The sequence below is a fragment of the Lissotriton vulgaris genome, chromosome 6, assembly GCF_964263255.1.
Source record: "Lissotriton vulgaris chromosome 6, aLisVul1.2, whole genome shotgun sequence".
In the NCBI taxonomy this organism is placed as follows: Eukaryota; Metazoa; Chordata; class Amphibia; order Caudata; family Salamandridae; genus Lissotriton; species Lissotriton vulgaris.
The window spans coordinates 1,848,146,226-1,848,172,004 of record NC_141694.1 but is presented as its reverse complement, the minus strand read 5'-3'; the positions used below and the strand labels follow the sequence as shown (position 1 = coordinate 1,848,172,004).

The 25,779-nt window shown below is 46.1% G+C and overlaps 1 protein-coding gene across 1 annotated transcript in view; it reads right to left on the bottom strand.

Moving 5' to 3' along the window:
• The window catches only part of SLC30A3 (solute carrier family 30 member 3), a 259,788-nt gene that overhangs the window by 47,365 nt on the left and 186,644 nt on the right, over positions 1 to 25,779 (bottom strand). The gene's annotated exons all lie outside the window — the stretch shown is intronic.

The following is a 25,779-nucleotide window of genomic DNA, read 5'->3' as shown; positions in this document are numbered from 1 at the left end:
GTAGGTTCTTATCAGGCTGAATTTATGGTAATTTGAAAAAAATATCTGACATAATGCTAATCCAAAATTATGAAGATCGAACTAGTGATATAAAATCTTTACTCGAGTTCCATGGTAAGCATAGGACCAAATGGGATGTATGTCGTTACAACGCATACTTTTACTCCGCATACCATTACAACGCGGTTTTTACAACGCATACCATTACAACGCATAGCGCTTTGAGGTGCTGGATAGTGGTAAGTATAATTTACTATTCTAACTCCAGTCCCCGTGGACCCTAGGGAAGGTGTTGGATAGTAAATTAAACTTACCTCTTATCCTAGAGCGCCCCCCAGCGCAATGCGTTGTAATGTCATGCGGTGTAATGCCTGCGTTGTAATGGTAGTGCGGAGTAAAAGTTGCGTTGTAACGGGTGTATACCGACCAAATGTGATGGATAAAGGATAAAACAAGACATTGATGATAGCATAAACTTCAAAGGATAGCTCCTTAATTTGCTCATAGTGCAGTCCAGTGTCTCATTTGCGCTCTGCGATTCTATGGCGCCTTTGAGGCATACTTTGACCTAATCAGTGTTACGTCAATAATACTTTCCCCAATAAATCTCCATACTTGACTGTATTTCCTCCTAATACGTACTATTCTTTCCCAGAAATAAATATCCACCATTGAAGCCCCATTGAAGAGAGTGGCTGCTTGCAACTCCTTCTCCTTTTCCAAGACTGCCGGAACTTGGAGTCCCCCTATCATTGGTAAAAAATGCCCCAAAATATTAAAAATGTTTGACCCACTAATAACCTTATCACAACGACTCATGTGGCATATAAGACTCCTTCCTCTCATGCTGAAGAGCCCACAAATTAAATTCACTGAGGCTCTGGTTCTTTCCTGAAGGGTAATTTAAACATAATCTTCCATAGGATCTCTAACACAGAAACTCCAAAGTTCCAGTGAACACAAAACAAGAGGGCTGGTGCGTCGGTCAATATCAATCCTGCATTAACAGAGCTCCAGGCTTCTATTTAGCTAAGTTTGGAACAACATCCCTTTTTAGGTCGAGCCTGAGCCAGAGTGCATGCGCTGCTCTGCGAGGCTTCTTCTAAGCACTCACTCTGAACAACTCTGTGTGGGTCTGACTCCTCCCACACATAGGATAGGCTTTTGCGTGTGTCTTTCATTAATGAAAGCATGCAAATGGCTAAAGGCGGGTGCATATCTCACCTTCTTTTTTAATGTTCACTCCCACGGCGTTTTGCTCTCAGGAACGAGCAGCGGAGTGCAGGGTGGCAGCTGCATTCCTCGTGGGTCAGGTTACATACAACGCACCCGCCGTGCTTTTGCTTTTGCTTCTTTCTCTCAGATCTTCACTACGGAGCTACAGGGCTCAAATTGCTGGCACACATTATTTACCAACACGGCTGTATGTACAAGCCAATAATGGACCTATAAGATGCACCAGATTGTCACCTGCTCATTTTGATGAGATTCACTTTATTGTAAACATTTTGCTGGTGTCCTGTAATCTCTTGTCAACTTCTCAAAATGTTGTTAAAAAAGAAGAAGGGGGGTGCTTTTTGATCACTGACATTTCAGCGCCTCATCAGGGGCAGTAAGCGCTATGAAAATCTACACTAAACCTGTGTTTTGGCGTTCAAAAGTCTTTATCCTGAATCAGAATGCGCTCACGTGTATTTATTTGTTTTTGCAGTTTTTATATAGCGCTAACTCTACCCAACGGTATTACAGGGACCAGCGTTCCAGTAGATAACCTCATCAGAGATTCTTCTGGAACAATGTGACCCATGGAATGTCTTCTTGCCTGACAGAGGAATTATTATGAGAATAAAGCACATGGTGGGTGGTTTAGGCCAGCAGGCAGCCTCGGAGTGGGATATCTGTTGCGCTTCCACTTCTTGTATCTGATCCCCTGAAGAGCTATATTGGTGATGCTCCTGTGTGGCTGTTGAAGCAGGTATGTGCATGTTGTTGAAGCACAACCTGACATGATTTTAACTTTTTAACAATATGTATTGCCATTATCCATTTCCATATGAGGAACATTAAACCACTATAATGCAATATGTTTCTACTTTGCATCAGCTTTTGCTGTCAGTTTTTTGCTAGTACCAATTCATCAACAACGCAGCACCACTTCAGCATCACTGCAGCACAACCTTACCAACAGCGCACCATCAGCACAGCACCAAATCAGCATCACTCAGCAACACCTGAGCGCCAGCTTAGCACCACCACCTAAGCATTACTCAGCACAGCCTCAGGGTCACTCAGCATCACCTGAGCACCACCTCAGAATCAGCACAGCACCATCCCAGCACCACTTCTTCATCAGTACACCCACCACCAGTGCTCACCACCACCTCAGCATCACCACAGCACCCCTACAACATCAGCACAGCACCATCTCAGCATCAGAACAGCACCACCACAAGCACAGCCCCACCTCAGCATCAATTCAGCACTAATGCAGTGAAATTTCAGCTTCAGCACTACCGCCGCATCAGCACAGTGTCACCTCAGAACAGCACCGACTCAGCACCACTTGAGCACCAGTGCAGCACCACCACCTCAGCTTGACTTAGCACAACAGCATCACTCAGCATCACCTCAGTATCGCCCAGCATCACCTCTGCACCAGCACACCATCACTTCAGTAGTACTACCTCACCATAATTCAGCACCACCTGAGTATCATTATGCATCACCCGAGCATCACCTCTGCATCAGCACACCACCTATCCCAGCACCACCTCAGTCTTCCCTCAGAATCTGCCATCTGTTGATTCTCTCCTAAAATCTGTCTGCTGCTCATGTTGTAAATACAGTACTATTTCCCAGCCTCCAACCTCCTGTTGTTTATATCCCCCCCAATAACAAAAACATAAAACTATAACAAACGAGCACTAGAACAGGCAGGAAGAAGTTGCTAGAATTGCAAGGACAAAAAACTAGAATACATTTTTTAAGTTAATTTTTTTTAATTGGGTCGTTCAGTTGTACATAATGTCTTGGTTATATATATATATATATATATATATATATATATATATATATATATATATATATATATATATATATATATATATATATATATATATATATATATAAGGTAATAAAAAAGCTTATAACACTTGTTTATTATAGCGTTTCAACATGTTGCATAATGACCACAATCCTCTACGACATAGCTTAAAGACATTGGCAAAGCCATTATCTCTGGCTAAACACTTATAAGGTCCCAAAGGCGAGATCTATTGGCTATGCCAATGCTTGTTCCAATCAGGAATGGCCCAACCCAGTCCGAGGACGCTGATCGGTTGTTGAAGCGTCAGAGCCCTGCCTCCCTACTACATCAGGATGCTTTTCTTCCTGTGCGAATGCTCGAGGGTGGTTGCAGGATACTGGCTGCGGGTTCCTGGACCCCACCGAGTCAGACGGGTAAACCGCCAAACGAAGCAAGGCGTTAGTGAGAAGCATTCGGGGACCTCTCTCGTCTCTTCCTACCTTGTCATGCCAATATCGGGGGCACGAGGGAGCTGCAGTGCCCCTTTCCCACTGGCTGCTTGCACAGTGAAAAACAACAACAAAAAGAATGAAGAAAATGAGTTTTCTGCTAGTTTCTGCTAGTTTTCTGAGGATTCCCCATCCTCATTCCTGTGTTCCTGATGCCCAGGTCTCTGAGAGACTGAGTTCCTCCTTGCTGTACTGTGGCCACCAGGTTTCTCACCAGGGGTAAGTGAACATGTTCTGTTTCTATTTCTGCAGGGTTTGGTAGCACTATCTGGTAGAGGGTCGCTGTTTGGGCCACAGCTGTAGGAACTCTTATAGGTGGCTGTTAATTTCACTGTTATTATTTCGCATTACAGTGGATAAGCAAGGGGGGAGGCAAGATTAAAGACCAGGTGTCTAACTATGCGGCACAGTTACAACATTGGTTTACAGACGCAGACAACTGGGAGACACGCCTGCTTTCTTGTAGGTCGGACATCCAGACGCTGCAGGTCGCCATAATGCAGGGTAGAGGGGCGGACGCGTCTCTTCCTTATGTTGTGCGTCACACGGCCGGCATATGCAGCCGTTTGTTGAGAGGGTCTTACGGAGTGAATCCTTTCACAGGGAGCTCCCGATATGGATACTGGCCCCCTTCATCGACATGGAAAAGTACATGTCCTTTCACTGCTGGAGGGATGGTGGTTGCGAGGTTCTGGCTAACCTTTACCCCAACAAGTCCTTCCTAACTTATGAGCAAGCAGAGGAGGCCTTTGGCCTTGGGAGGGGACAATACTTACACTTCGGGGGACGCCAAGACATGGTGAAGGTTACCTGGCCCCAGTACCCGGAGGCTCCACCACTAACTCACACCTTAGACATCCTCGTTTCCTGCGGCAAGGGGCGTAAATTGATTTCTCTCCTATATAAGGCCATGAAACAGGATTCTACCCCCCCCCCCGCTGCCACCGTCCCGGGCGGCCTGGGAGGTGGATCTTGGCACTGCACTGGAACAGGGGCAGTGGAAGCGCATTGGCTCACTCACGTGCAAGGTCTCGTGCAACGCATACTTTAAACTGAAACACTTTAATTTTTTACACCGCATCTACCTAACCCCAGTTTCCCTGAGGCGTATCTCTGGGGATAGAGGAGACGGATGCCCTAGATGTAACGCAGAGAAAGCGGGCTTCCTACACTTAGCCTGGGACTGGCCTTCGGTCAGGCGTTTCTGGGTGGGGGTGGTGGAGCGCATAGTCACGGCTACAGGTCTTTGGATGGCGATCGACCCCCTGCATCGTCTGCTTGCGTTAGTCCCCAAACTCAAGAAAAAGAAACTTTTGTATAAACTCTTACAATTAATGCTGGTGCTAGCGAGACACAGGGTACCGATTACTTGGATGGGGCAGGGGGCTCCGGAGGGGCCCATTTGGCTCAGAGATGTATGGGAGTGATCCCTGGCTGAGGAAACTCACATGCAACTCACTCAGAGGGATGAGAAGCTGCAGGACGACTTACTGGCCTGGCGAGTCATGTGTGCATCGGGGCTAGCAGAACATGAGCTTTCCTCCCATGACGCGTCTGACAGTGGGGGCAGTGGGTTGAATACGCAGTTGGGTCTGGGTCTGACGGGGAGCGAGGGGGTGGCCCCTAGAGATCTTCGCCACCTGCAGAAGTGCTGTGCTTGGTTCCTTCCTCACAATGTTTTAATGGTCTACTATTGTGTTCCTTCCCCATGAGTCCGTTCCCCCCTGATGCTACCTGTAGTCCTAAGTGCCGATAATGAGGTAGTCGATCTGTTTACATACACTGATATGATGCCAGTTGGGTGTTCTTGTTTATGTTATGTAAACTGAAAAATAATGCAAAGCCATTCTAGCCATTCTAAGGTCTCTGGTACTACAACTACAACCAACCTTGATTAATCTGTTCAGGCCCAACGGGTCAAAAAGCGAGTAAGACACGCTACAGCTCAAGCAAACCGCAATGCTACGGCCCGTAAAAAAGACACCATCCCTAGCAATAGTGAGGAGCACAAAGAAGGTGTAAGCATTGTTGAGGCCCAGGTACACTGGGATGGGACTCTTGAGAATATTACTATGAGCCACATCCAGAGTCCTAGTAGTCCAGTAACTGGGGTAACCTCTCTCAGCCAGATTTCTTAAGTTGTACCAGTCGGAGTCGAGCTGGAATCGTGACCTCCTTGGGAGAGGAGATCGCAGATTGCCAGTCCTCATCATCCAATTCAAGGCCGTCACGGGTCTACACATCCTGGAGATGTAGCAGGAGATCAGGCCTATTATTAATTAATTTCTTGTAAACAAGGGAGGTGGTGCTGTCGGGTACATGGCCATCCAACAGCCTATCCTCAAGTGTGGACGGTTCCGGAATCACCTGACCCAAAGGGAAGACCGACATTAAGGCATGGTGGACCTGGACGTAGCGAAAGTACTCTGTCACCCAATTCAAACTCCGTCTTTAACATCTCAAATGATTTCACCTGGCCCTTAACCCAGAGGTTGCCCACCTTACTAATACCAATAGGGTCCCATCTATCGAACCCCTTGGTTTTCCACAACTTCCCAAGCCTGTCCGAACCGAAGAGCGGGGTCGGTAAAGTCAAGCGATCTTTCCACCCCAGGGAAGTATTAGCGTCCTGCCACGTACGCACCGCCGTCTTTGTAGGCCCCAACAGAGTCTTAACCACCGATTTTGAGTAGAGCGCCCTATAATAATTACCCCCGGGTAACAGCCATCTATCCATAGCGAAAGCAGCCTGCAAAGCAGGACCATACATACCATGGTTGATGGCACCCAATTGAGCAGCCCAGTAATAGCGTTTGATGTCAGGGAGAGCGATTCCCCGTCATACCAGGGGAGCGTCAATTTGGCAAGAGCAATGCGAGGTCTACCGTCCCCTATCAACTTCCTCTGAAGGTTTTCGACCGCACGAAAATAGCTAGCGGGGACAATATCAAGACTGTTCTGGAGAGCATACAAAAAACGAGGCAGAGACATCATTTTGAATAGGGCCGCACGACCGAGCGGCGAAAGCGGAAGTTTACGCCAACCCGCAATGTCCTGTTTCAATCTAGCCAGAGGTGGGAGAAGGTTCTGTTCATAACGGGCCATCGGATCCAACGAGATAAAGATACCGAGGTACTTCAATCCCGTCAGAGTCACCTGAATAGGGCTGGTACGTCGGAGAAGAGGGACATCACCAGAGAGAACGTATTAGTAGGATTTCGACCAATTGATAATCAAACCAGAGTTCCTACCAAAAAGGCCAAGACATCGCACAGAACCATCAATAACTTCCGGTGTGAGGTCAAATACAGTAAGATATCATCCGCGTAGAGCGAGATGAGATCCTCGAATTCAGAAGACCATTGAATACCCTTCATTGAGGGTTCCCATCGGATCCACGCAGCAAGGGGTTCTAGGGCTAGGGCAAACAATAACCGAGACAAGGGACAGCCCTGACGAGTGCCTCTTCCAAGACTAAACTGAGTAGAAACACGACCATTCACGACAATTTGCGCAAGGGGGTCCTCGTAGAGAAGCCGCACCCAGCCAATAAAACCAGGTCCAAACCCGAACTTAGCCAACACGATCCAGAAGTATCACCATTACATGGTATCAAAAGCCATTGTGGCATCTAACGACGCCAAGACGGCCGGCTCCCGCAACGTCGCAGCTCTTGCGAGAACGCCGTGCAGACGCCTGAGATTCAGGGCAGTATTTCTATGCGGAATGAAACCGTATTGATCCGGATGTATCAATTCAGCGATAACCGTGATCAAGCGGTTAGCCAGCAGTTTTGCAAGAATCTTAGGTTCGGCGTTCAAAAGGGAAATCGGCCTGTACGATGTGCACCTGTCCCCCGGTTTCCCTTCCTTATGGATCACAACTATGGTCACGAGACGCTGATCGCTGGGTAGAGAACCTCACTCACGAGACTCCAAAAACATATCTCTTACATAGGGCGCTATCTTATCAGACCGCAATTTGTAAAGTTCAATAGGCAGGCCGTTAGGACCCATAGCCTTTCCCGAACGCAAGGAGCGAATCGCGAGAGCCACCTCGTCTGCAGTTATCGGAGCATCCATTTGTTCCCTATCCAAATCAGAAAGACGGGGTAGAGCAATATCACGCAACAATAGATGTGAATCTTCCTCCGGCCTATCCGACACAGAGGCATACACTGACTGAAAGTGATCTGCAAAACACTGAACAATCTCCTCAGTGTTAGTAACTCGACGACCGCTTGCCATCTCGATCTCGGGCACCACATTACTAGCCCTATCCTTCTTATCCAGCCACGCTATCAATTTGCCAGCTTTATCTCCTACGTCATAAAGCCGTCCCTGCTTTTCTCTACTCATTGCCTTAGCCGCGTCAGTAACTAACGCCCTATATTACAACTGCTTGAGTCGCAAAACATTGGTCCTAGCACGCGTAACTTCCCGCTCCAGGCCAAGCCCAAGGTCCGCTATCTCTGCTTCAATTTTAACCACTTCCTCGTCTCTCCGTTTCTTAACACCTGCGATTAACGACAGGGCCTGGCCCCTAAGAACAGTCTTGAAAGCCTCCCAAAGGGACACCGCCGATGAACCGAACCCACATTCTCAAGAAAATAGTGGTCAAGAGATTTCACCAAATCCGCACGACTTTTAGGGTTCCGGAGGTACCATGGGTTGATCGGGGCTACCCGACCCTCCGTCCTAGGACTGGACCCCATACAAAGCCATAGTGGAGAATTGTCAGATATCCCCCGAGCAAGATGCTTAACTTCAGTAACAGAAAGCACCTGTGCAGCCGGGACCTAAACATAATCAATTCTAGAAAGACTACCGTGCGCGCCCGAGTGAAAGGTGTACTGCCACTGAACGGGATGCAACAACCTCCAACAATCCACCAAGCCCAGAGTATCAATGAAATCATAAAGCCAGTTCTGCGCCCCCTAAGATCTCTAGGTGGGTGCCGATCAGCCATACCAGAACCCACAGCGTTAAAATCGCCACCCAATAGCAATGACCCCTCGGGGAGGGCGAGGACAACCCGTCCCAAGTCCGCGAAAGCAGTTGACTGTAAACCAGGGGGGACATAAACAGAAACCAAGGAAAGAGTTCGACCCTCCCACCTACCCTTTAGAGCGACATAGCGCCCCCTGTCATCTAGGACCGTTAAATCGATCTCCAATGGGAGAGAAGCCTTAATCAGAATACCGATTCAGAAAAGGGGGTGGTGATGGACAGAGTATCTGAATTAAACAGAACACTCATACCCAGTCAACAGATCAGGGCTTGATCCATCACCGTTTTTTAGCTCACTGCACCATCCCAGCTCAGAACCTGGCTATATGCAAATTAGTCTGTCCCTGGCCCAGTGCATCATGGGAACAGGGCAGACCAAACTACCAAGCCAATTCTTATACTGGGAAGGAAACAAGCTTCCGGGGACCGGTTTCTGGAATTACAGCCGTCTTCGGCCCGGCTTGCTTGAATCCTGATGGTGCAATGAGCAAGGGACTCACATCTGAGTATATCCTTCCACGCTTATGGTGGACAAAACGATTCAGAGAGTCCCTTGCTCACTGCACCATCAGGGTTCAAGCAAGCCGGGCCGACGACGGCTGAAATGCCAGAAACCGGTCCCCGGAAGCTTGTCTCCTTTCTGGTGAAGAATTGGCTTGGTAGTTTGGTCTGCCCTGTTCCCATGATGCACTGGGCCAGGGACAGACTAATTTGCATATAGCCAGGTTCTGAGCTGGGATGGTGCAGTGAGCTAAATAACGGTGATGGATCAAGCCCTTATCTTTGGACTGGGTAAGAGTGGTCTGCTTAATTCAGACACTCTGTTCATCACCACCCCCTTTCTAAATCGTTTTTGGCCACTATAGGTGTGGCAGGGTATACTCAGACATGAGTCCCTTGCTCACTGCACCATCAGGGTTCAAGCAAGCCGGGCCGACGACGGCTGAAATGCCAGAAACCGGTCCCCGGAAGCTTGTCTCCTTTCTGGTGAAGAATTGGCTTGGTAGTTTGGTCTGCCCTGTTCCCATGATGCACTGGGCCAGGGACAGACTAATTTGCATATAGCCAGGTTCTGAGCTGGGATGGTGCAGTGAGCTAAATAACGGTGATGGATCAAGCCCTTATCTTTGGACTGGGTAAGAGTGGTCTGCTTAATTCAGACACTCTGTTCATCACCACCCCCTTTTATAAATCGTTTTTGGCCACTATAGGTGTGGCAGGGTATACTCAGACATGAGTCCCCTGCTCACTGCACCATCAGGGTTCAAGCAAGCCGGGCCGACGACGGCTGAAATGCCAGAAACCGGTCCCCGGAAGCTTGTCTCCTTTCTGGTGAAGAATTGGCTTGGTAGTTTGGTCTGCCCTGTTCCCATGATGCACTGGGCCAAGGACAGACTAATTTGCATATAGCCAGGTTCTGAGCTGGGATGGTGCAGTGAGCTAAATAACGGTGATGGATCAAGCCCTTATCTTTGGACTGGGTAAGAGTGGTCTGCTTAATTCAGACACTCTGTTCATCACCACTCCCTTTTCTAAATCGTTTTTGGCCACTATAGGTGTGGCAGGGTATACTCAGACATGAGTCCCTTGCTCACTGCACCATCAGGGTTCAAGCAAGCCGGGCCGACGACGGCTGAAATGCCAGAAACCGGTCCCCGGAAGCTTGTCTCCTTTCTGGTGAAGAATTGGCTTGGTAGTTTGGTCTGCCCTGTTCCCATGATGCACTGGGCCAGGGACAGACTCATTTGCATAAAGCCAGGTTCTGAGCTGGGATGGTGCAGTGAGCTAAATAACGGTGATGGATCAAGCCCTTATCTTTGGACTGGGTAAGAGTGGTCTGCTTAATTCAGACACTCTGTTCATCACCACCCCCTTTTCTTAATCAGAATACCAACCCCCCTTGAGCCTGAGGAAAACCCAGCATGGGCGACCACACGATACCCCTTCCTATTCATGGCATGACAAGTATTACCTATCAAATGAGTCTCCTGAAGAAGGTCTACATCAGGGGAAAGACGTTTCAACAATTCCAGTACTACCCCGCGTTTAATCCTATCCCCCAACCCATTCACATTCCAACTGATCAGTTTCAGCCCCCTACCTCCCATCCGAAAGTGAAAGTTCCAACCTCAACGAGAATCCAGCACTTCGATCAGAAAGTCTGACAATACATTGCCTTGCAGGAAAACAAACACACACCCCAACAAAAAAAACCCACTCCCCCCACCAACATCCCGTTACAAACCCCCCCACCCGGCCCCCCTGCGTAAGACTAGAAAGCCACCCCAACTTGCAGTGTGCCTGTCGCCCCCACATCAACTAAGCTACAAAAAGTAAGTCATAGGAGGAAAGGGACCCACCAATAGCCCTGCAACCCCCCGGATGTCACAACCATTCACATTGCAGGATTAGCGAATCACATTTCGAGGCCAACTGGTGACACCAGAAACCAGGCGAAGGTGTCTATTCCTGCTCCATAGGTCCGCCTTCTGCCCCTCCGGATTGTTCCTCTGGCGCAGGATGGTTCGGTAGAGTGTCAAGCCAGTTGGCCTCCGCATCAGGCCGATCAAAAAAATAAGTGCGCTCAGCGTGTTCGATCCTCAACTTGGCCGGAAAAAGCATAGCGTACTTAAGGCCCATATCACGCAGTCTCCTCTTTACCCCCAGGAAACCAAGACTCTGCCTTTGAACAGATTGAATAAAGTCTGGGTAAAAGTTGATAGTAGTGTTCTCGAACTTCATAGGCCCACTCATCCGCGAAGCCTGCAGGATAGCGTCTCTGTCACGAAAATTGAAAATCCTTGCGATCATAGGCCGCGGTGGGGCCCCCACCTTTGGCTTACCACCAGGAACTCTATGGGCCCGCTCGACCATGAAAAATTTGCTTAGTCCCTTGGGTGCAAGATGGTTAACAACCAAGTTTTCAACGAAGAGGTCAGCTGCAGAATCTTCCGCCTTCTCCGGGACACCAATAATGTGAACGTTATTCCGCTGCGCCCTCCCTTCAAAATCCTCCAGGCGACGGACGAAGAGATCATTGGAGGCCCTCAAATTGCGGACCTCCATCTGCAGGTCAGCAACATCGCTCCTCAAACTGGAGGTCTTAATGTCCAACGACTTGACTTTCTCGTTAGTTTTTGTCAGGTCTGTACGGATCCGATTAACATCGATCGCCAAGTGTCAAGTTTATGGGCGAGGGTCTCCATTTGTTGCCCAAGGGAGGACTTGATCCCATCTATGGCGGCCATAACATCTTGTAGGGTCGGTTCGGTTGCCGAAGTCGGAACATCTCTAGTGTCCTCCAGCGATCAGCCGGGTCCTCTAGGAGATCCCCTAGTTTGGGCATAACGGTCCATATTGTTAGTCTGGGTATAGCCACCCCGCCTGGTCGTCTTGAGCTTCTGCTTTTAACCCTCTGGTTTCCCCGCCATTGCGGAGTACAGACCGACGTGAGGCAGATAGACTAGGTAGGAAGATGGTGGTTCCAGGACCTCAGGGCCGCGGCCCAGCCTCACTCAGGAGGGCACACGCCAGGTATCCTATCAAGATTCTCAAAGCGGTGAGGAGGTACACTCGGATGCGGCGTAGAATAGCCGACCTCGGCACAAATGGCCCGCTTGCGGTCGAATCTCCCTTGGGGAAAGACCAAATCAAAAGTGAAAGTCAACCAGACCGGTCGACCCCACCACCTCAGGCCGATTGTTCAACTACAGCTCGGGCACTGTACCATCTCCACAGCCGGGCATCTCGGAGGTGTAGGCCGCAATCTTCAGAGCACCACAACTACGGTCTCCGGGGTCCGATTCGGAATCTGAAAGCAGATCTCGCCTACCCGTGGTTCATCTTCACGGATATGTCAATGAAGGACAGGATAAACGACAGGATAGATGTGGGAGGCTACGAGGGTCTCGGGAGCCCTGTGCTCACGCGGCCATCTTGGTCACGCTCGGAGCTCCTCCCCCTCTGAATCGAACTATCCCCTCTTCATGAAGGTCAAGGGCCCAGTCACATCCTCTGAAGATGCCCAGTTTGAGAAGCTATAATCCCCGAAATCTTCCATAGTGTCCACGCCCAGTCAGTATCTCAACTGGGTTCCGTAGATATTGAGAAGGAAGACGCAGGAAGCAGTGAGAGGCAAGAGGACCCAGGTTCAACAAGCGATGAGACATCTCGGGGGAATCCTCCACCAATCATACTATGGGATGCAAAGACTATGCTACACCTTATTCTGCAGGAGATAAGGGACATGAAAGCCTCCCAAACTACAGAAATTGCAACTCTACATGTACGTCTTTCAAAGATCAAGGACACGGTTGCTCAGATCCCGGAGCGGTTAAAAGAGGCGGAAATAAGGATCTCTCAGCTAGATGATCAGGTATTAATCCTGCAGGAAAAGGCTGCCACCTTTCAAAAACAGAAGTATTCAATTGAGAATAAACTGGAGGAGTTGGAAAATCATTCTTGGCGCTTTAATCTAAGCATTGTTGGAACTCCGGAAAAGCTGGATGGACAACACACACTTCAGTGGGTAAACACTTTTATTAAAACGCATGTTCTCCCTGAATATTCTGGTGACCTTACACTCACTCACAAGAACTCATTGGGTACCAGCACATCAGCCCCCAAATCAGATATTCCCTCGCACAGTTCTCATGAATTTTGGAGATTACTGGGTGAAAGAGCAAGTTCTTTCAAATGCAATCAAGCAGAGACAGTTCACTACTCCAGAGATCCCGCTGTTTGGACATGTCAGCTGCTGCAACTAAGAGCAGGAAGGAATTTGTAAAGAGGCTTCACCTTTTCAAGGCCCAGGGAGCCCAGGCAATGACTGCCCAGCAAACTAAACTGAAAGTGCTGGTAAAGGGGTGATTCCATGTGTCCTGTGACGTCTCCTGAGCAGGAATTACTGCAGCAAATCACAAAGAAGCTTTGTTAAATTCTGGGCGACTAGATTCTGGTTGTGTTTTGGTCACCTAGGGGCCAGTGACTGTGCCTATAGAATATGTTCCTGTTGCATGAGATATCAAGTGCGGGGATGGGTGTCCTGGGCTGGGGGCTCGGGTTAGGGTTTCTTGCTATGCACTGTTGGCTGAATGAGGCCTAGTTTCTCATTGTGCTCATCATTGTTCATCCAAATATTTAGAAATCAGACTTGGTTGCATGGGTCAATTGGGGCAAAAAGTGTGATTTAAAAAATAAATGTTTCTCTATTATATCCGGCATTGAGCACTGGCGGGCGCTGGTGTGGGCTCCTTGGGATTTCTGGGTGGGGGTCTGATTCAGCACTTCTTGTTATGTTTTGAATATGGTTTTTTTCTCCCTTTTTAACATTCTGACGGGGTAGGGGGGCGCAGGGGTAGGCCCCTCGATCAGGGCACAAGGTCAAGGGACCAGATCTTAGGGGTCAGGAAGCAGGTCAGGTGTAAGTGTGAAGGCGCACCACTCACCGCGGCTTAGGAAAGGGGGTGAGGGAGTTAGGATTGGGGGGGGGGGCACGAGGTAAATGGAGGGTTGGGGTGAAACGCTTGTTAAAATGGATCCAAGCATGCAGCTGTCTAGTTCAAGCATTAAGGGTGGTAGAGTAGAATGTTAGCCCTATTCGAAGGGTGGGCCAATCACCAAATGGTCCTCCTCATTATTTTATTGCAAGACAAAGAGAATGCTAAAGGGTGGGATTGAATTTTCATCTACTTGAAAGGCTATTATAGGGGTGGAGTAACTCTGGCGCGCAGGTGGGATGGGGGCTAGTAAAATGATATTTCTCATTAAAGGCTATTTAAGAATAAACTATCAGTATGAATAACTCCCTGAAGGTAGTTTCCTTTAATGCAAAAAGTCTCAATAATACTAAGACATTGCGGGCAATAGAAAGCTAGATTCTAGCCAAAAATACAGCAGTGATTTTGGTTCAGGAGACTTATATTCCAGTTGGGAAGCTGTCAGCATTCTCGATGTTTAAAAATTGGGCAGGGTATAGAGGGTTTTTGTCTTCCCAAGCTGCCCACCATGGGACGGCTATTTGTTTGGCAAAAGGGCTGGAGGCTGAAGTGTTGAACAGTGCCAGAGATAAAGAAGGCCGTTGATGCTGGGTGAGCTGCTCGGTATGGTCAAGTCTTATATCATTCACCTGCTTTTATGTCCCAGTTGAAGATAATATTAGGCCATATGAGGGCCTATTTCAACCACTATTTCAAAATCCTGGTAAATTGATAAACAGGGGGATTTTTATTTGCTGCAGGACCCAAATTGGACTCCTCGGTTCAGGCAAAAAAACAGACAAAACCAAAACCCTTGAAAGTCATCAGGAACTTCGAGGAAATACTTGCTGGAGGACAGTCTGCCTACAAAAATCACATATACATATTTTCAGGGAAATTCCGCAGCTCTTCACGTATACATTTTTTTAAATCCCTGTAGCCCTGAATTATAAATCCTAAAGTACTATACCTAATGGGTTGTCAGATCACGTAATGATTACTCTTGAAGCAGTAGTGGACAAGCCCCTGGTGTTCCCCAGATGATGGGTGCTCCATAAACAATATCTGCAGGAGGAAGAATGGGCCCAAATTCTCAGAGGAGATAAGGGAATTTTTGATGATTAATGATAAGACTGCACCACCGGGCATTGTATGGGATGCCATGAAGTCATTCATTAGAGGAAGAGTAATAAGTACGGATGCAGAAATTGGTTTAAAAGCTAAAAAACGAAAACAAATTTTAGAACAAACGGTACAGCAGAGCTACAATAGGTTTTTAAAGTATTCATCCAGGGTTAATAAAAAAGAGTTCGACATTGCTAGACAGGCAATGAGCAAAGCATATTATGCAAAGTGGGCTGCGCTGAGTAGGGCCCATTCTCAAAAAGTTTTTGAGGAAAGCACCTTTATTGAAAAATTCCTAGCCTGACAGGGACATGACCAAGCTGCCAAGAACAGGATAAACGCTTTGAATTGTCACACCTCAGGAATTACGAGTAGGGAACCAGAGAAGGTGGGAGAAATTATGTTAGAGCATTAAAGACAGATATAAGCACAAACACAGACAATTGACTTGTTCTCCCTGGGAATATTCTTAGCAGGCTGCAATATTCCAACATTAACTACAGAAGAGGGGGCTGACATTTCTCGACCCTTCTCTAAAGAGGAGTTGATAGGGGTTATCAAGAATCTTCAGAACAGCAAAGCCTGTGGCCCGGATGGATTTCCGGGGGAATTTTTAAAACCTTTTTCAGATGTTCTGGCTGATTATCTTTTATTGCTTGCAAATGTAATGCTACAAGGGGGCGTCATACCCCCTTCTTTTTTTTAACGGAATGTTTTAAGCTTCTTGAAGAAAGGCCAGGATGCCGAGGATGTAATCTCCTATTGCCCTATCTCATTACTAAATACAGATTATAAGATCATTGCAAAGCTGCTTGCCAAGAGATTTAACTCAATAACTCTCGGATTGATCCATACAGATCAGAACGGTTTTATAGCAGGCCGGCAATTGGGGACAAATTATCACTAGCTGAAGCTATGAACTATTTTGCTGTTAATGATATACAAGTTTTGGTGTTTCTGCAAGATGCTGAAAAAGCTTTTGACCTTGTGGTCTGGGAAACTGTATTTACTCTTCTGACCAGGTTTGGTATTCCATCCTGGATCACGGGACTTAATTATCAAATGTACTGTAACGCCGGAGCAGGTATTATCAACTTGGTAGAAGTGAGGCAAATAAAGGTGTTGTGAGGCACAAGGCAGGGGTGCCCGATATCCCCTATTTAATTTGCCTTCTTCATTGAGCCACTAGCCAGAGCGATTGGAGGAGATAATAGTATCCATGCTCCTCTACCACAGATGGATAGGATTCAATTATATGCCGATGATATCATGTTAATTTTGAATAGTAGGAAGAATACCCAAGAAAAGGTTTTTGAGCTCTTTGATCAATATGTGGAGCTGGGAGGGTATAGAATTAACAAGAAGAAGACAGAAATAATAATGTGTGGCTGTAAATCCGATGTTTCACACTCGCATATGGTTGCATGTGTTAATTTATATCCAAAGCGATACCTAGGTATAATGTTCTCATCTAAGATTGAGGATCTGTACGCCCTTAATTTTGCTCCTCTCCTTTTAAAAGTTCAAAATCTAATTTCAAGATGGAATTCTCTCCCGCTGTTCATTCTTGGGAGGGTCTCCCTGATTAAAATGTCTGTCCTTCCACTATTCAATTTCTTCTTCTTTTAAATCCGTGGAGTCCATGTTTTCATCATTTATCTGGCCCAAAAAATCTGCTAGAATTGCACTAATCATTTTATATGAGCCGCAGAAGGATGGGGGGTTGGCACTCCCCAATCTTAAAGATTACTACTTTGCCTATTTTGTACAATACATGTCTAGGTTTAATTCAAAGCTTCACACAGGGCTTTTTTTGAATAATTTGATGCAGTTCAGAGTTTCATAGTGTGAATGTGCTAAAGTCTGTTAACCTACTCAGAAGAATTCACTATAAGAGCGTGAAGTGGTTCTTTTGGAAGCGTGGGGATTTTTGTAGGATATTCCATTCCCTGATTAATGCAACAACACCCCTGGTTGCAGAAGATATTGAACCTGGGGTGAAGCTTGCACCGAAAATTGTCCAAAAGTGGGGAATTGCAGGATATAGGAAATTCTCGGCTTCCCTGTTGACTTCCTCCTTTGCTTCTTAAAATCATAAAGGAAGCAGTCTGACTGCTTCACTGTGATAGGCAGATGAAATCCGGCAGCAGCTCTATTCATTAGGATGTTAAAAACTCCTTTATCCTGCAGAGGAGAGTCAGATGGTTGATATGGGGGTGGGGACGGCGTGGGTATAATATAATCATCCCACTCAATTGTAGCTGGTGGAGGGTCCTGAATTTCGCCCTCTTCTGCATCATCCTCAGAAGAGGATGGATTATCCCAAAAAGGTGCTAGTGTGACGGGACGAGGTGTCATTCTAGAAGTGGAAAGCTGAGGTAATGTTGGCGTGGAAGGTGCCACAGGTGATGCTGATGGTGTGCCAGTATACTCCTAATAAGGTTATGGGAACCTTTTCCTAAAATCTGTTAATATAGCTTGCATTTTCTGGATCAAGAAGGATGGCAGCTCTGTAGAATCTTGTCTAGGAGAGTCCAGATAACATCTATACGGTTGGTATTGCGTTGAAGGAACAGGGTAATAATGTTGGTAAAATTGATGCTCATCATAATAGTCTTTGTGCGCATCCTGACATTTTATGTGTAATTCTGAGGGACTATGGACTGTCCCAAAAATACCATTGTCATCCGTTTCCCCCATGTCCAGCAAGTGACATGGGGTAAAAGGTGAGACTTTGCTTGGTGACGTGATCTCAGGTCGTAGAGATGCCCTGTCCATCTTGGAAACATATTCTGGTGGGATATATGACGGTACAACGCGTACCGTTACCACGCTACTTTTACCACGCAAGTCGTTACAACGACTTGCGTGGAGGGGCGCTGGATAGTAAATTATTTAATTTACTATTCCAACTCCAGTCCCCGTGGACTCTAGGGAAAGGAGTTGGATAGTAAATTAAAGTATTTACTATCCTGGAGCGCCCCCCAGCGCATTTCGTTGTAACGACCTGCGTGGTAAAAGTAGCGTGCTAACGGTACCGCGTTGTAAAAAATGCGTGGTAACCGTTGCACACCATTCTGGTGGCTTCGAAAATACAGTCATTAGCAAGATCTCTTTAGAAGTCTTTGTCCAAGGGCGTGACGCTGTCGGGTGCGTCACTGATGGGGATTATCGTTGGTAAAGATTTCATCATCGACAGTGGTGGTGTGGATGGTATCAACGTGGACGATATCTTTGTTTGTGGTATAATTATTGTTGATGAAATGGCAGCACAGATGGCTACTGTAGATGACGTTGACGTCTCAATGACGAGAGGGTTGGAGTGGTTGTTGTTCACAGTGTCTACGGTGATACCGATGCAAGAGGGATTTTTGAGAGAATCTATGCCTCAATAAGCCTGATAGTGAGGCAGACGCATGGTTTTCTTCCTTAGAAGTTGTGAAATGCGACGACAAGGCTGGCTCTGAGGAGATTTTTTTATGTTTCTCCTTTTTCAGAGCGTCTTTAGTCTGATGGGAAGTTTTTTGATGTTTGTTGACCTCCTCAGACTTATTCTCAGGTAACATGGCCCTCTTGTGAGACTTGGAAGAGTTTTTCACTCTCTTCATCAGAAGATGTTTTCTTCGTCTTTTTAACCCACATAAATAGCCTTCCCCTCTGTGTCCCTCAGTGTCTTAGAGGAGAAAGTGCGACAGATTTTGCACGGATTTACCTCAAGTTGTGGCTAAGGCAGTAGATGCAATCTTTGTGTGGGTCATCTATTTAGACATATTATCTTTCATGTTGGAAAAAGCTGTTTAGAAGATGAAAAAAGTGAGCAGAGCTCAGGGAGACTCTTTTTACACACGACATGAGTTGAAAATCCGAGGAACTCAGCCTTTCTTGGGAGTACTCTAGATGGTACTCATGCTGATTGGTGATAGTTCAACTTTGGTCCTTTTTTTAATAAAAGGATACAGATAGGCTATGAAACTGAAGGCCCGCAGTCATAGTATCCCATGATAGCTTTATCTTACTGCTTGATTATGGTACCGTGGGGCTCCCACTTTGACGATGCGGAATGATTTAAGCATGTAAATGAAATAAGTTACATACCTGTAAGGATAAGTTACTTACCTGTAATCCTAGTTCTCTTCCAGGGATATACTCATCAAAGTCATAAGCACTGAATACTCCCGCCCACGTGCGGGGACCCCGAAGCAATAACAAAAATATATGCATATACACAAATATATATATGCATATATATATATATATATATATATATATATATATATATATATATATATATATATATATATATATATATATATCTCAACAAACAGTTCTCTTCGTGAGCGGGAGCCCATGACCCAGCATGAGTGCCTCAGGCAGAACACGGCCACGAAGCATCCCGCAGAATTGCAACCAGCATAAGGAAAACTTTGCCGAGTCACCGGTAGAGTTGAAGAGAGCATTTATTGTGCCTGTGGGCGGCAACACTTAATTAATCATCTCTGACGCGTTTCAGCTGCATAGCTTTAATCATAGAGGAATCACTAGCATCTTAGTCCCATAATGCATCATCTCGGTAAGTACCATTCCAGGCAAAACCCTCTAGTCTCTCAAAGTGCAAATATTAATAAATTTATGTTTTTGTGTGTCGCCACAATACCTTAGCAAATGTCTCACTTCAACCTCACAAGAAGCAATAAAATATCTGTCTTGGTTCTCTTGCTTCTCTTCTTTCAAACAAGTGTTTATTTGGTGAATCCTGGAAAGGGAGCGGGTCAGTCTCCCGTCATTGATACCAACAAACAGTTCTCTTCGTGAGCGGGAGCCCATGACCCAGCAGGACAGCCTCAGGCAGAACACAGGCACGAAGCATTCCGCAGAATTGCAACCAGCATAAGGAAAACATGGCCGAGGCACCGGTAGAGTTGAAGAGAGCATTTATTGTGCCTATGGGCGGCAACACTTAATTAATCATCTCTGACGCGTTTCAACTGCATAGCTTTAATCATAGAGGAATCACTAGCATCTCAGTCTCATAATGCATCACCTCGGTAAGTACCGGATACAACTAGCTGAGTAGCGCTTAAGGTGCTGGCGCCCATTGTACAAAAACACGAGAGGTTTAGATGTGCTTCAAAAGTCCATGTCAGTTCAATAATGGAGTAGCGGTCTGTATATTGGCATCTTAAATAAACGCAAGCATTTTTCCGGCGTCGGGTCTCTCCAGTATAACTAGGTGGGAAAATAATTTTTTTACATTGGGTGCCGGCGCCTTGAGCGCTACTCAGCTAGTTGTATCCGGTACTTCATCTTTGGACCCAGTTATACTCTGACTCCCTATAGGAATACACATCTGTATACCTGACACAGGAATCAAATAGTCTGTCTCCAAGCTCCGGTGGTCCATCCTGATGATATGTAGGAATTGTACATCATCCTACACACACTGACAATACTGTTTGTGGTTTTCCTTGATAAAGGCACGGTAGCGGCGAAACGCGCTATGAAGAAGATCCATCTCCTAACCACTGTTCAGTTATCTCTGTCTTTATAATCATGTTACCATTTTTATCGATTTTCTATCATGTCCATATGTTGAATTTGTGTAGTATGTTTATTTGTTTTTCATGTTGTCTGTTTTGAGAATGTATATGTATGTTTTATCACATTGATGAATTGTATTTATGTCTAGATTTGTTCCCACTTTTTAAAAAATAAAATTAGATTAATAAACATGGAGAAAAAAAATTAAAGTCATACTTGTAGTTGAAAATGAGTTAATTGTATTATGTATTATGTTTGAGTCTCTTACTAGGTTTTGACAACATGACTGCCTAGGGCTTTCCTCACACATATATTATTGCCCTGCCCTAGGAATCCTATATTATTGCAGGGGGTCCTCGCTATTTAGATTAATGATTTGGTGTAATGCCAACATTTTGAACCTTTCTCTGAGAACAAACTTGTTTAATAGTCTGAGATCTAGTATAGGCCTGAACTCCTTGTTTGGACCTTTCTTTGGGACCAAAAAGTAACGGGAATAGATACCCTGTCGATGTTGGTGCCAGGGAACCTCTTCAATGGCATGTTTTTGTAGAAGGATGGAGACCTCCTCTTTTAGCATACTTATGCGATGTACTGTATTTTACCAAGGAGGTACAGAAGGTGGAGTTGACTTGAATGTGAGTGAGTACCCATTCCTCACAATATTGAGCACCCATTTGTCCTGGGTTATTTTGGTCCTCTCGTCCCAGTGAAAACCTATACTTCCCCCCACCGGAGTGGGCAACGAAGTTGGGGGAAGCAAGCACTCACTGTTTTGCCCGTTGTTTAGCTGCAGAGGTTGTCTGTCTTGAACCTCCTCTTCCTCTGCCAGGTCGACGCTGGTGGTACTGAGATCTTCCTTGATGTTGCTGCAATGACCAGCAAGGGGATTGAACCCTCTGCTGGTATTGGCGCCGATCATATGGTCGGTAGTGACGCCTGAAATCTTTTCTTTTCTCTAATCCCACCGCCTTCAAGGTGTCTAATTCGGTTTTCATTCGAGACATCTCATCGTCAGCATGAGCGCCAAAGAGTGATGTTCCGTTGACGGGAAGGTTGAGAATCCTGTGCTTGGCCTCTGGCTTCAACCCTGTAAGCCTTAACCAAGAAGATTGACGGGCGCAGACTCCATGAGAATAACCATGAGCAGCAGGATCAGAGGCATCTACTGTTGTGCTTAAGACTTGATTAGCCACAAAACTCCCTTTATGTAGGATTTCGTGAAAATCCTGCCTGTCGTCCTTCGGTAGCTTTTCTGCAAAACGTGATAGAGAGTCCCAAAGAGAGTGGTCATATCGGCCCAACAACGCTGAAGCGCTGGCCACCTGCATGTAGGCTGCAGATGTGTTGCACATTCTTTTGCCAATTGAATCCATGGCTTTACTGTCCTTATCCTAGGGTACAATAGAAGATGATGACCCAGTGTGAGTCTTCCTAGCTGCTGACTCAATGACAGAGTCAGGGGTGGATCAGATATAAGAAATAACGGGTCCTGCTCAGGTGCCCTATACTTTTTTGTAATCCATGACGGTGCTGCTCTCACCGAAGCCGGAGTTAGAAATGTATGGAGAGCCGGTTCTAGCAATTCAGGTACCAAAAGGGAGTAGAAGTCTTGAGGAGGACATGTGATGTAGAGTCTTGAAGATCACAGATGTCGAAGGTGCAGAAGAAGGCATTTCAATGTCTAGCTTTTCTGCCCCTCTGCACAAGAACTCATTAAAAGTCATGATCTCATCAACTGGTGATACCCTAGTCGGTGGAGTAAATGAGAGAGTCGCGAGTAGTCCGCTTTCGAGGGCCTGGAGTCAGAGGACCATGAAGGTGACCTGCATCTTCGTTCTCTAGGAGAGCGGTATCAAGATCTTGTAGACCGGCTCCTAGGAGACCTTGATCTGTGTCTCCTAGAGATTGATGATCCCTGAGGTGCGGCACATCTCTTTTGTCTGTCAGGAGAATGAAAAGACTGACTCCTAGGGGACTTTGACCTGTGTCTCCTCAAGACTGATGACTTCTGAGATGTGGCACCTCTCTCTTGTTTGTAAGGAGAGTGAGCAGCAGAATGAGAAGGAGAACGAGAATGTCCTGTCAAGTTGACTTTCCTTTTCTTCCAGTCCTCTATGTTTCCCAACCATCTCGGGGAAATGTTAGAAGGAAGTTCTGGTTCTGAAGAGGCTTTTGGACTGATCTGTACAAATCAGGGCTTCAGGGGAAGATGAAACACTCCTGGAAGTCAGCACCTGGATTTCCCTCGACGTCGACAGACGTCTTGTCATTGATACTGGAGACCGATTTGACCTCAGTCTCTTGGCAGGTGGGGACCTTTAGAAGAACATAGGTCTAGACGTCGATCTTTTCGTCATCGACCTCCTCGGCGTCAACCTCCTGGACGTCAAACTGGACGGCGATCTCCTCTTCGGTGACCTACTCAATTAAGGAAATCTTCTCCTTGACACCGTGCTCGATCTTCTCATCTTCGACCTTCAAATCGGTCTCTCGACAGCGATTGACTCGACAGCGATTGTCTCGACGACGCCCTTCTTGAAGGCATTGATTTGTTTTCACCCGCCGTCGGCGATGACGCCCTCGAACGACTGTGCCTTACCGGCGTCGTTTTTGAAGTCGATGTCTGAGTTGCTATTTACATCGGAGGTGTTCTCGACGTCGGCACAGATATCCTCAACGCGATCTTTCTTGTCGACAATGAGATTTCGACATCAAGTGTTTGACTCCTGTCGTCGTAGGCAAGCGGATATGGACTGTCTACGAGGGTGTCAACTTAGGCCTGGGTTTAGGCATCAGCAAAAAGAACAATTGATGAACAGAATGCAGAACAATGTCATACATTCACCCCAGTACAGAGATCTCGGCCTAAATCCATTGTTTTTTTGCTCACCATGCCATTCCAGTTTGGACCCAGCCATAGACAAATCAGTCTTGACCCTATGCCCAAAGGAAACAGTCCAGCCCGAACTGCCAGGCCAGGTCCTCCCTAGACTGTAAACAAGCATCCTAGGACCGGTTCCGAGCTTTCAGCCCTCATCAGCCAGGATAGCTTGACTCCAGTGGCATGGAGAGCCTGGCACTCACATGTGAGCATACCTGTCCCACTCATGGTGACAAATGTAAAAAGAACAATTGATGGACACAATGCAGAACAATGCCATACATTCACCCCAGTACAGAGAACTGGGCCTAAATCCATCGTTTTTTTGCTCACCATGCCATTCCAGTTTGGACCCAGCCAAATGCAAATTAGTCTTGACCCTGCGCCCAATGGGAACAGTCCAGCTCGAACTGCCAGGCCAGGTTCCACCCTGGACTGGAAACAAGCATCCTAGGACCGGTTTCGGGCTTTCAGCCCTCATCAGCCAGGATAGCTTGACTCCAGTGGCATGGAGAGCACGGGACTTCATACTTGAAGTTGTTCGTTTTCACGGTGAAGGGGAACTCGATATCGACTGTGACGCTGAAGGTGAGCACAAGGGTATCTTTGACGATGATCTGTCCATCAACGGCAAATTTGACTGGTGTCTTCTTTTTTCACCCTTTTCGTTATGCTCGAACCTTTTCTGAGAGGAGGGCTCTTTAGAGGGATGTCCTTCACGGCCACTTGTTGACTCTTTTCCTCTCTCCTGCATGGCATGAAACTTGGTTTTCTCCCTTTCCAGAAGGGTTGTTTTGGAAAACTGCTGACAATAGTAGCACTCATCAAGTCTGTGAGAAGATGGTAGGCACACAATACAGACAGAGTGCAGATCTGACTTTGCCATCTTTTTACCACAGGAAGGGCACTTATTAAATAAGGCCGGCATTCTGACAGGGAAAATCTTTTAAAAGTCATAAAAAATTATGAGATTAGTACAATAAGTATTAAAGACGTCAAGTGAAGTCAAGAAAACGTACTGGAAATGACCAATTAGTGACACAAAAACACTAACTGATGAGCTCAATACTCCAGGATCCTCACAGAAGGAGCCTCAAAAAAGAACTGGCCTAACTGTCACCTGTGGGGCATGATGAGAGCATGGAGGTCCTGCAGGTCTTAAAGGCAAGGCGCCAGTTTTTTTTCTTGAGTTTTCTATATGCAGCCTCTCTAGGCTAATCTGCCTCTATGACCTTGCCTTTTTCCTTTGAAAATAATGGCTATGTTCGAAAACAAGTTAAAGGCATTTTCTCTGTGCCATGAAAATGTTATTTTATATGTTTTTTAAGTATTTCAAATGAAAATATGTCAATGTAATATTGGCATATTTGAGCCTAGTATTGTGGTTTAGGCGGCATATTTATATATATGCATATTATATATATTTATATATATATAAATATAGGTGTATATGCATATATTTTTGTTATTGTTCCGGGGTCCCCGCACGAGGGCGGGACTATTCAGTGCTTATGATTATTGATGAGTATCCCCTGGAAGAGAACTGCAGTTATCCAGTATTGGTATCTTTCATAGATTCACATGCTTGAATCATTCCCCGTCATCGAAGTGGGAGTTCCAGGGTAATACAAAGAAAGTAGTAATTAAAAAACTTCCATAGGATATCATAGAGGCAACCATACATTAAATAGCCTATCTACTGCCTTTTAAAAAAGAGGACCAAACTTAAATTCAACCAATCAGTAACCAGCACCCGCTAGAACCTTCCCAAGAGAGGCTGAATCCAGATTTTCCATCACAAGTGTGGATAGTAATATTGGAGTGCAAGGGGAGCCTCTGCGGGGAGGAGGGTGGGTTGTATGGAAATCTATGAAAGATACCAATACTGGATAACTGCAGTTAGAGTAAAGTAACTTATTTCTTATCCAGTATTGGGGTATCTTTCATTGATGCACATGCTTGAATCAAAATAGCAAGCAGTAATGTAAAACAAATAGGCACCCTTAGTGGATGGTGGCTAGTGCTAATAATATTTCAAAATGTATTCACAAAAGGAGTGTCTTGTGAAAGTATTGGTGGAAAAGTAATGCACATAAAGACACAGGCATGTGAAATAAACATTTCTATTATCAGCTTAGATAAGTATACCAACCTCTATAACAAAAAAAGATACATTTTCAAATGCAGATTAATATTGACAACAGAAAATACA